The sequence below is a fragment of the Struthio camelus genome, chromosome 10 (assembly GCF_040807025.1).
Source record: "Struthio camelus isolate bStrCam1 chromosome 10, bStrCam1.hap1, whole genome shotgun sequence".
NCBI classification, from domain to species: domain Eukaryota; kingdom Metazoa; phylum Chordata; class Aves; order Struthioniformes; family Struthionidae; genus Struthio; species Struthio camelus.
In genome coordinates this window covers 18598258-18610326 of record NC_090951.1, presented here as the reverse complement: position 1 = coordinate 18610326, position 12069 = coordinate 18598258, and the positions used below count along the sequence as shown (strand labels likewise).

The window sequence follows — 12069 nt, the reverse complement described above, 5'->3', positions numbered from 1 at the left end:
ACAAGGGAAGAGCTTTATTTTATATGCATGTAAGTAATTTGTTTTTTTTCTGGAAAGCAACGTAACAAGGCTTAACAGACTCGCTTCCAAATAAGACATCTACCAAAGAGACCCCAAAAATAGTTTTATTTGCCAAATTCTATAGAGTATACAAGACCATTACAGGTTTGTGGCTTTGTATCACTCATCCATCTACTGGTAAATGGACCACACAGTGCTACGAGAGGCATACGGTATACCACGTTGAAAGAACAGATACTGGAGAAACTGGTAACTTCTGCATAATATTCAGAAATGATGTAACTATTACCTCCTCAATTTTAAAAACAAAAGACAATTATATTATATTATTTTGTCACATTTAATTATTACTAAAGCTTGTGCTGAGTGTAAAAAGCCGTGGTAAATTAGATAATGCAGAAATTATTTCCCACAAATGCTCCAGCCTAAACGATATTCTAACACAGATTTAAAGATCAATGTATATTTTAATTTAAAATGTACATTAAAGGGACAGTACAATTTCCTCAAAGTCCAAGAAATTCAGAAGATAAAAAAAAATTTAACAGAAGAAATCTCTTTGATTCTCTAACATAAAGAAATAAGTAAATCTTTGTACAAGATCGCCTTAGTATCTACTGCTAAATATGGATTGAAAAGATTCATTTTCTCTTACTGGTACCACTTAAAATTAAGAGAAAGTTTAGGTGCATTGCTTTTTTAAAAAGTATATATGCAATTACCTATTTAAATAGGCATTTTTTATTTTAAAAATGCTGCGCATTTGTATGCATTTATAACTACTTTAGAGTAATAGGCCATCCGTGTAGTATACTCATACCCACAATTTAACAGTTTTGTTCAGAATTTCTCTTTACTAAAGAGTCCACAAACGCTATCCTAACCATCTAAAAGATAACACAAACATCTGGTATTTTAATCTGAAGATCAGCAAGAGGAAGATTCAGAATCGATTATTCCGCATTCTCAGGACTAGATTCAAATTGTGGCTACTGTTTCATATCTCTGAGAAGGAGCACAAAACTGGAGCACAGTGGTTTGGCACTTGTCATCACAATACACAGCGGTCTGACCACATATCTATGTTATTCTTGAACCAAACACCTCATGTCACAGTTCACCCTTCTATTCTTCACATACTTATAAACTCCCTTCTAACCCCTATCCTCCTTTCTCTTCAAGCGGGTATTCTCTGGGAAATAAATATTAAATGTTTAGAGGAAAATATAATAATAAATCAGTAACTGTCAATTGTTACGGTCATTCATAAAGTTTAAGTCAGCCAACATGACAAATGATATTTCACTTGAAAAGGAAATCCATCTTTCCAGGCAAGTAAAGACAAATTTCTACCATTAACAAAGACAGCGGCCTTCAGAGTATGGGACAGCTTCTTCATTGAAAATAGCTACGCTTAAGCTCAACAGAGCAAAAGCATACAAAACAGAAAGCACATCAGCAATTTTCTATATGGAAATTCCATATCAGAAAGTCACAGAGCAAAATGTTTGGGCCATTTATTATCTTCTCTAAGAGATCCCTTTTAGCTTTAACTCAGGATGAATTTAAAAAGTCTCAAAATAACATTTAATCAGGCAGTACTTTACATCTGGAGAGAATACAATGCCAAATTCTGTAATGTATGAAGTAATCTTAGCTGTTTTATTTAGAAGTCTATAGCGCTTAAAATACTACCAGCATTAAAAAAAAAATCTCATTTTCTAGGGAGGTTTTTGTTGTTGTTTTGTTTCCACTTTTTGGAAGTAGGGGTGTAATACCACACTATTAGTGAATAAAATACGCATTCCTTCAGAAGAAATAAAATTTATATTTTTGGGGAAAAAAATTTTTAATTGCGTACAATTTACATCCTTTCCTTTTGTTGCTTTCCAGCACAGAGTTCCTTTCTTCCTAGAGGTCAAAATTCAAAAGATGAATGGTGATATATCTAATAAAGACTGTAAAATTGTATATATCAGAAAAGTAATCTCAAATCTCAGACGAGATTTTAAATTTGTACCTATACATATTACCATTCTGTTTCTCTACCTGTAACACTGAGAATTATAGGGCAATTTAGTTAGAGCGTTGATGCTTAGATATATGTGTGTCAAAGTTTCATGATTAGCTGGAGTCAAAATTCACAGGCACTTGAAGAACCCTATACCGCTGTAAGTATCTATTTAAACCACAGGAAATAAAAATAGATTGCTGAAATCTTCTTAAGTAAAATATCCAGTATAATATTTAAGAAAAGGCAAAAGTCAAGATCAAAAACATCCTTACCCATGAATATAGAACACATCTCTTTAATGAAGAATTAAGTTGTTCAGGGATGTGCTTTATCTCCACATGGATACCTCATCATTAGAGAGCTGGAAATAAAATATGATAAACAAGTCACACAATAACCAATTTCAAGATCGTACATTCAGATGTTTGATTACTTCAAACTCAAGCATTTGGCAAATATCGTAAAAAGAACAACAGAATGAATGCATTATCACCAGTAGCAATGATTTTACAAATGGCAGATAAAGGAGCAACTAAAGTTTTGCAGGACCACTGAAAAAAGAAGCAAGCAAGAAAAACAAACCAAAACAAAAAGCTTCTGCAAACCTCTGCAAGATTGAAAGACAGAATCTGTGCCAGAGTACTTAAAGTTTTAGGACAACTTTAAGGCTCTAGCAGACTCTTTTTAGGCGAGTGCACTTAAAAAGAGTTTTACCCTACTCTTCCCCTTGCCACAGTAGGTAGAGGAGCTCAACTACTCTCTTAATCTAAAAGAAGCTCCAAAACTTTACACAGTTTAAGGGAAAATGGAGAAGAGGGGAGATGGGGAGTAAACCCTTTGAGGACCTTTGGGGGGGGGGGGGAGGGGGAAGAGGTCAGAGCTCCCCTCCCATTACATCCTCTTCCCATCCAGAAGTTAGGGTCAAGTTTTAAATTATTTAACTGTCAAGAATTATGTAGCGTTTCTATATATTTTATAATTCCTAAACTTCTCTTTAATTCATAGCTATTTGTTGAATAAAGTTATGGTATCAAGGTTTTACAGTGTACCAATTAACAGGATAGGCATATTCAAGAATTTAATTAAAATTTTTTGGGAGGAAAACTTGCAACTTGCAATCAAGTATTCTCCCCCCAAATGCAATATTTCAGCATTAAAAAAAAAAAAAAAGAAATGCAATTCACTTATGCCTACCATACAATACAAACACTATCTTACACTCTTTGCTCTCCGAAACTTAGCTGTCCTTCCTGAAATGGATTCTGTCAATACATCAAAAGAATCAGGAAAAACATGATTCCTACTCTTCAGGTCAACAGAGTCCACTTACTTGAACAGCTTCCAATATGGAGACAATTGTGGAGAACTTATAAGTTTGAAAAAGCCTGTGTTGAAAAGAAGAAAAAAACATACGTAACTAAAAACATATCGACCAGTTCTACTATATATATTTAATAGTAAAATATAGGAGCTATTTCATACACAGAACCACCACTGCTGATTATATCAAGTGCCAAAGAAAAATACACACAAAAGCAACTAAAACCTTTTTAAGATGAAAAATCAAGTCTTTATTCATAGCTTCTCAGACAAGTTTTATTATAGGTTGCCTTTTAATTACATATACACATATGCATTAAATGTGGTATGGTGAATAAAATTCTGCAAAGCCTCTCTGGTTGACACATCGCCTTAATGTTTGCTTTTAAATTTAGAATTGGGAAAATTCACTGATAAACAAGAACATTTGTATTTAGCAGGTGGAAGCAGAATTAAATTTGTTGCAAACATGTCTGAAAAAATACATACTAAGCTATCTCCGAACCTTTTTAAGAATAATCTTCCACTGGCCAACTAATGTGGTCTCCTCATACAATACTGAAAGAAAAAGATGCATTTCCTTAACTGCACACTGATTCCCTTAGTTTTGAACAAAAACAATTTTTCTCATTTTGTACATTGAAATGCAAACTTTACTTCACATTAGTGTAACAGGAAATATGCTATTCATTTCATCCAGTCTGGGACAACCACTCTACCTCACTTCGTATTTCTTAAAATATGATCTTAAATTTAACCACACAGTTTATTTAGCTTTATACAAGGTTTTTGTGTGCATTTATGTCTTAGGCAAATACATCTCAGGAAATTTAGCAGCAGTTAGGAAGCTACTATTTTCAACTACCTTGTTCACTTCTGCCAAAGGTTACTGCCCCGAAAGCACTGTATGCAAAACACACCACGTATATGTGCCTCAGCTGCTTCAGTGCGTAGTCTCTCGATTTTAGTTTCAACCCATCTCCTTGGGAGTTTAAACTAGCCCATCAGACTTCACACTGGAATGGCTGAGGTGTATGCACACATTCCATTTTCTCATTTCTGTTTTGTTGGCGATAAATTCCAATAAGGGAATAATAATAAGAAAGCAGCTAGGGACAATGACAACATCTTAATTCGCTACAGCTGTTTGTGAACTAGAAAGACAAAGTTTGGACAATCTTCTTGTAAAGAACGCAAGGCTTATTCCTGACTCAATTTCAGTGAAAACAACGTACGCATAAGCATTTTGTTAGATTGAACACTTCCTTTTAACCACTAAATCTCTTCCTAGAGATGTTTATTTCCATGTAAAAAGGCCAGTTAACAAACGAGTTAAATAAATCTAATTTATTCAAGAGTAGATATGTAAGGTGTTAATTTAAGTTTTCAAAAACCGTAAGTAAATCCAAAGATTTTGCTGCAAGACTGCTGAAGGAAGCTATACAAGTAACTGGTTCTGCTTTTTCAACTTGATTGTCATTTTGCTCCTCCAAAGTGTACCTGTGAAATCTTACAGGAAGGTTTTCCTCATCTTTGAGGGAGGTTTAAAAGTCACTGTGAAGAACTACTTTTTTCTTTAAGAGATCTGCCCACAAATCTTAGCATAGCTCTTTACTTCTCTCACAGTGAAAACAGCATATTTAGCGTTTTAGGTATGTTTTATAATTTATAGTTTACTTTTGGTCATTAGTTCTGTCATAAACTTGAGCAATACACCTTATGTTAGGCCTACAAAACCTGCCCTGAAATCCAATACCTTTACTGAGCAATTACAACGCAGTTCAGACGTAGACAAACATTCACTCTGAAAACCAGAAAAAAGCCTTCTCATTTTCACATGTGGCCTAAAACAAGATTTCATTATAAACCTTCAGAGAGGAAACACAGCCTAGCCCTCTTTCAACTCACAATCTGATAATACACTAATTTCCAGCAATTCTCATGTTCTAGTCTGACAAGCAACTTGGTAAACTACTGCAAGCGGCGCGATAGCGTTCTGAGCACCCTTAGTTTTATGACCTGGAAGTACCAACTAGAACAACGCAAAGGATCATTTGCATTTTACAGACGGCTATGGACCACACAGGCTACGGGTACAGATCAACAGCACTGAGGAGAGGAGCGGACACTCGGAGAGAATTCTCTCCCGAGAAAATCTGGGGGGGGGGGGGTACAATTTCAAGCCTTAATACAACCAGATTAGGATACCACAATACTACTCTACTGAACAGAGCATGTTCAGACTTCCTGTTCCACGCTACATTAGCTGGCATAAAGCGTTTCATGTACAAAAGTCTACGCCTTCTGGAGAGAAGGCCACACACAACTTTTCTAACTTGTAAAGGACCATTTCTAAGGAAATTTGAGATGAAGTTTCTCAAAATAGCATCTCCCAAACACAGGGAACGCAAGACATTCCAAGTGTGTGACTTGTTTAATATACTTCTTCTTTGCCTAAATTAAGAAATCATTTAAAACTGACAGATCTCCAGGAAAAGAAAATTCATCATATTACTTCACTGCTTCAGCAAACTGGGCATGCGTTCCCGAGCTCACCTGCAACAGGGAGTCAAAGACTCCAGACTTCCACTTTAACATCAATACTCTTGTCACAAGTCTGACACAGCAGACTTTTAAAAACCTTTCCCTAGTTACAGGGGGGCAATACTCATCTATCTTTCAAGGGTACCTAAGAATTAATTCTTAAAAACTTCCCTCAACTTCCCTCAGCTTCTGAACGTAAGCTTTAGTTTAGCATCTAAAAAACAACAAAAAATACTTTGGAAAAATATTTGCTGAAATCATCAACGCATGTACGTTATGGACTCAGGCCCATTCTCTTATCTAACACTTTTTAACGTTGATGGAAGCCATTAACTACATTGGCTTTACTACAAGACAGCGGAAAACAAAAACATATCTGATGTCGTTCTCAGATTCCTCCTGACATATGGAGCGCTAGAAGTGTAGATTTTTACGTCATTATTACACAGATGAAATCTTCCTGAAGCTTACAGTCTTCTTTATGAGGGTGTTAACAACATAAAAACAACAACATTGTTTACTGCTCAAAAGCCATTTTCAGGCTAGATTTTGGGAGAACTCCTGAATTTCAGTGACTAATGGAAAAGACTGAAGTTTTTAAACACTCCTCATGCAACACAAGGAAAAGTGCCCAAGAACACATTGCAGAAGGAAATCATTTGGTAACCAGAGTTACTAAATTTTCTAATATGACTCAGATAAAGAACAAAGTCAAAATTGTTATTTTACTTCAGAAAAAGGAAGGGATTGTTTTTTCATCTTGTGGCAAGTTTTAACTGCTGATTTAAGATTAAAACAAAAATACGTATCTTTAAAAAAACAAAATAGTTCTTCAAAAAAAGAAACAGGAGTGTACACTAGTGGCCTATAGACATTAATACTTGACATCTCTTTGGTAATCTGTGTGAATAAAGCTTAAGATCTCAATGCATTTGCTCACTGACAGATGCTACATCATGCCAATATATTTTGGCTAAATTCTGAGTTAAAAAAAATGCAAGCAAGCAAACAAAAAACCTGCCTCCTAAGCTCAAATTTGTTTCTTGCAGTTTAATAATGAACACAATAAAAAGGCAGCACTGAAAGGGGAACTCAGTCTAAGGTCCTTCCAGAAGTAACGTTTTACTTGGTTACTAAAGCTGTGTAATCATCTAAATATTTATACACACACACGCACGCATGTAGTATGTATTATCACCAAGATGTTAACATTTGTGAGGTAAAACTATAGCTTCACTAGTCACATCATTGTTAGAAAGTTAGAAAGTGATTTACAGCTGGTCTTCTGCAAGTTTTCAACCCTGCAGTTCCTGCAAAACACTGTAAACAACATATACTGTGTATACAATATTTAAGAAATACTGCTTTAAAACGACCTCTCCTCCTCACACTACTGTGAATAAGTCAGTCCCATGTTCAGCCTGTTTGACTTTTGGCCAGCTCTCTTGCATTTATGAATTGACTAGCCAGACAAAATCTGAGACTCCTGCTACTCCTACACCCGAAGAAAGAGCTACAAACCCTTAAGGGATAGCTGCATCTGCAAAAGAATTATATCTTGGCATCAAGGCTTTCTTTTGCTAAAGGCGAGGGAGAATATTTTAGCAATACTCTAAAATAGTCCCAATAATGCTGAGTTGTAAACTATCAATTCTTAAACATCTGGCTTAACAAACAGACGGTTTCTCCATCACACATTCATGCGTATGTAGATGCACTGCGTTCCTGAAGCGCTTCTTCTGACTAGAGGAAGATCAGTAGAAAACGGAACGAGAGCACACTGTGTGAGCCCGACAGAACGCGAGATTTTAAAGTGTCCATCAAGCACACGGCTCCTTAGTTTGCTAGGACGGAGACCCTAACAAGAACAAATAAAGACAGGTCAGTGGAAGAACAGAAAGCATCCAAAAAACTCATTCAGTTAGAAAAGAAATTGAGTGTTAACAGTTACCCAATTTCAGTAAAACTCAGAAAGATATTGGAACTGGATGATTTATGAGCATTAGTTGTGAAATTTCCTGAGGATTTAGTTTATATACTGTACTGAGAAGAAGTATAATACCGCAACCCAGAGCTGAGCAGGACCACATCTTTCGACTAACTGTGTCAGAACCAACTTCTTATCCCAAACCGTGTGACATCAAATCAATATCGAAGTAAGATAACAGTCCAGTGCTTAGACACTTACTTCTACAAGATTGAAATACAGGACGAAAAAATGTACTGTTATGCATCCTAACAAAATATATGTAAAATTGTCCAGATTACCTTCAGTTTTGAAGTATGCAAAAGACAAATACAATTTTTGTGAAAACATGCTCTGTAAAACTGTTACGTATGCAGAACCTTACAGCTGGCTCTATAAAGCAAGTAAGAATAACAGTGTAACTATTTACTTCTATTGCACGAAGAAGGCAATTTTGAACAATCACGTCAGTCTTTTGGTTTTAATCTCCCTCCATCACTAACTTGTCTCTCATAAAAGGAAACAAACGAACAATGTCAGTTTTAGGGCTTCTATAGTCTCTTAGCAGTTATAGTCTCTTAGAAAAACTACTTAGTATAGTAGTTTTGCAAATAGCACATCTTTCGGATAGCATCGCTAAAAATACGTTTTGAAAAACACACTGTGCTTTCATCAACATTTCTCCACAACTGAATTCTTGGACTAATCTTCAGGAGCGCTCCGCACTAGCGGCTCCTGTGAAATGAATAGATGCTGGGATTTCTCCACCAGTCTTGAAAAATTACAAGACTTTTAAGATTCTACTTCTTTTGCCAGTAAAAGCGGCCGCTTTCTTCTGGGGGAGATAAGTTAACGCATATTCACCATGAAGAGCAGCGTAAATTCTTATAAACTGAACTCCTTGCTTAAACACTAAAGATGACCACGTGAGTAAGTTAGCACAAAGTAAACTAGGCTAGCAACTCAAGGTAGAATAGCTGACACAATGTAACTACCTATGTGCTGCCCTTATCACAGAATAAATGCAAAGTAAGTTGATGCAGCCTGCCCGTCAATGAAAAAAAGAGAAAACTACCTCACGTTTACTTTGTTAGAGAGTTCACAGTGGGCAGGAACCATGGAGTTGCTGATATACGAAGTTGGCATCCTACCTTAGCCCCCACTGCTTGTGTCCTTGATTCAAACAGAGGGCAGGGCACACAGCTCCCTGGATTAGTTAACTTTCACAATATATATATTAATTTTTGCTCTTTGCTTGGCCAAAATTGGATATTTAAGTCTTTGGTGCTTTTCAAGCCCCATGTGCTAGATGCAGGAACAATCAAAAAGTCATCATTATGCCTGAAAGAAGAAATATATTAGTGCCTGGTGCTTGACAGAAATTTTGTGAGTATCTAAAGATCAAAAAACACCAATTACTATTCATTCTTTAACTGCTCACAAACGGTAAGTTAGAAATCATTAGATTTAAAATATTTACCACGTGAAAGCAACTGGCAAAAAGATCATTATGCACAAAAAAAAGTCAGGACTCGGGCAAAAATCCAGACATTGCTCAAAGAGGACTGAATGTTAATATTCTGCCTAGAATGCTTAACATATTTCTATTTGCATACAACTGATAATAAGTAAATTAAGGTGAAATGATGATTTTGCCTCTCACCCACCAAATGCGAGCTTGACCGCGTTGAATGACGCCTTTAAAAAGGGATGCACAAAGCTCCTACGACTGATGAGCCTATTTCGCTTGAGAGAGAACGATTATTATTTACCACTACTTCTCGCAAAGTCCCCAAAACAGACCTAAGAGGAGAACTGGAAGCTTTGTCTCTTTACATGGATTTCTATTTTGTCCCCTATGAACATGCATGATAGCATGCTCAGATCTCTTCTACGTAAGAGTGACAATCAGAGCTGTATTCCTTCGTGCTGCTGAAGTTAAATAACTTTCACACACCAAAAAAAAGTTTTTAAGCTGCAAATAGTTTCTTTAAAACTGAAAGTGCATACACCAGCCTCAGCGTCCAAGCTATACAACTGAATGAGAGACTTCTGGACTCTCTTCACGTACTTTTTCTCCCTGCCTGTAAAAATCTGCGTGCAAAGGGAATGAAGAGGTTATCACATCTCACTGTTTTAAGCAGGTCATTCTGCCTCAGTAGGAAATAGCATAATCTCTCCCCTTCAACAGAATAAAGATGCATGCCATCTACCCACCCAATGCAGCATACACAGAGCGCTAAGCCAGCCTTAAAAAGCCCTCTCCTCGTCATCCCAGAAGCCAGCCAGCTTGCGGTCTCTACCTGCAACATGCCAGTCGACAAATCCCTGCCTTGTACTTTCACACCCAGGCCCCTTTCTAAGGCTCCGCTCGTGCAAGCGGGAACCTGCTGCCATGCGCTACTGGTTCTCCTGCCTCCCAGCGTCTTCCAGCCCCGAGGAGCAGCAGACCGCGTGGCCGTCGCCGTCTTCCACGAGCGCGCCTCGCCCAGCGCCGTCCCTTTCCCCAGCGCCCACATCCTCTGCTGTCAGGGATCCAAGCCAGCCGCCTGCCAGCCTCGGCTCCTCTTTTTTTCCACCGCTTCGCTCGTCCTGGGGAATTATTTCAATTCCTCTGCCTGCCCACCTCCATCTTCGCGCATGGGGAGAAACCGGGTCTAACATCACCGCCCGCCTGCCTGGGAGGGTGCCACGTCCCCGCCGCGCCGCTCGCCCCCTTCCCACAGGGCTGGGGGCAGCCTGGCACGTCCCAGCCGGCCCCCAGCCCCTCCGGCCCCCGCCGCCGCCTCCCCCCGGCGGCGAGAGGGACGGCCGGCCTGCTCCCCAGGGCGCAGCCAGCCCGGCTGCCCTCCGCCTGCCATCTTCCCGGCCGGGGGAGGCCGGGGGCGCGACGCGCAGCCCCTCCCCGCCGCCGCCACCCAGCCGAGGCCCCATCGCTGCCTCTCCAAACTTCCCCCACCCCCCCCGCCCCATCCCCGGGGCAGCGCGGCCCCCGCGCCGGGCGGCCGAGGGGCAGCTCCGGCCTCGCCGCCACCACCCGCACCCCGGACGGGGTGTGTGGTGGGGGGGGAACCCGGCCGCCTCCAGCCCACCCCGCCCCGCCCCACCTCCTCCCGCCGCCCCCGCCGAGGTGCGAGGCAGCGCCGAGGAGCCCCCGCGGCCGGCGGCGGGCGGAAGCAGGCCGCGCCGTGCCCGGGCGGCGGCAGGGCCGCGGGCCAGCCGGCACCCGGAGCGCGGCCTGCTGCGGCCCGGCCCCTCGCGCGTACTCACCGCCGGCTTCGCCATTACGCTGCCCGGCAGGAGGCAGGCGATGCCCCCGCGCCTGACAGCTCCGCGCCGCGGCGGCCTCGGGCAGGCGCGGCGGCGGCGGCAGCGGCTTCCCCTCCCCCCTCGGGGATTCCCCCGCCCCCCCGGCAGGCGCTGGCCGCGGGCGGCACTTACCGGGCGGGCGGGCCAGGCCGGCTATGGCTGCTCCCCGCCGCCCACCGCAGCGGGAGGCGGCCGGGCTGCGGGGCGAAGTTTCACTCGCGCCGCGCCGCGACCCCAGCGCGCCCGCGGGGACGGGCCGGGGGGCGCATTTGCATATTTGTCACCCCCTCGCTGATTGGCCGCCGGCGCGGGGGCCGCCGCCGCCGCTGCTGGCTGACAAGGCGCTTCTGGAGGGCGGGCGCGCGCGCGCGCGCGAGGGGGGCAGGGGCAGGGGCGTGCGCGCGGCGGCGGCGGCGGCGGGGCCGGGGCGGACAGAGCCCGCCAGCGGGGGCAGGGGCGTGCGCGGGGGCGGGGTGCGCGCGGCGGAGCGCGAGCGTGCGAGTGCCCTCCCCCAGCCGCCTTCAGCTGGCGCCGCAGCCCCCGGCGGAGGGGGCAGCCCTGGGCGGGCCGCCGCGGAGCGGATAAAATGGTGCGCGAGGGGAGGGCCGAGGCGATCCAATATGGCCCCTCGGCTGGCAGAAACCAATCCCGGGCGCGCTTACTCTGCAGGCGGCGGCCGGGGCCGGGCCGGGGCGGCGGCGGGGAGCGGGGTTCCCCCTGCGAGGGGGCGCTCGCCTCAGGGCGCCGCTCGCCTCAGGGCGCCTCCCCTCCCTCCCTCCCTCCCCAGGCCGGCGGTGCCTCGGACCTGTTGATGGCAGCCGCCGTTTGCGGCCGGCAGGAAGCCGGGCTGCCCCAGGTGAACGAGGGGGGACGGCCCAGCCGGGGCGCTGACACA

General features: G+C 42.9%; 1 protein-coding gene across 17 annotated transcripts in view; it reads right to left on the bottom strand.

Annotated features, from left to right (window-relative positions):
* CHD9 (chromodomain helicase DNA binding protein 9) overlaps positions 1–11544 on the bottom strand; it is a 103973-nt gene extending 92429 nt beyond the window's left edge. For 13 of the 17 annotated variants that reach the window (XR_011143345.1, XM_068956391.1, XM_068956384.1 and 10 more), the window contains exons 1-3: positions 11307–11544; positions 3366–3420; positions 2308–2396 (exon numbers count right to left, since the gene is read on the bottom strand). The gene's annotated coding sequence lies outside the window, so the exon portion shown is untranslated. Of the gene's footprint in view, positions 1–2307; positions 2397–3365; positions 3421–11135; positions 11268–11306 lie in introns of those variants that run through there. The other 4 variants (XM_068956395.1, XM_068956394.1, XM_068956385.1 and 1 more) reach the window with 3 other exon arrangements.
* Positions 11545–12069: the final 525 nt, after the last annotated feature.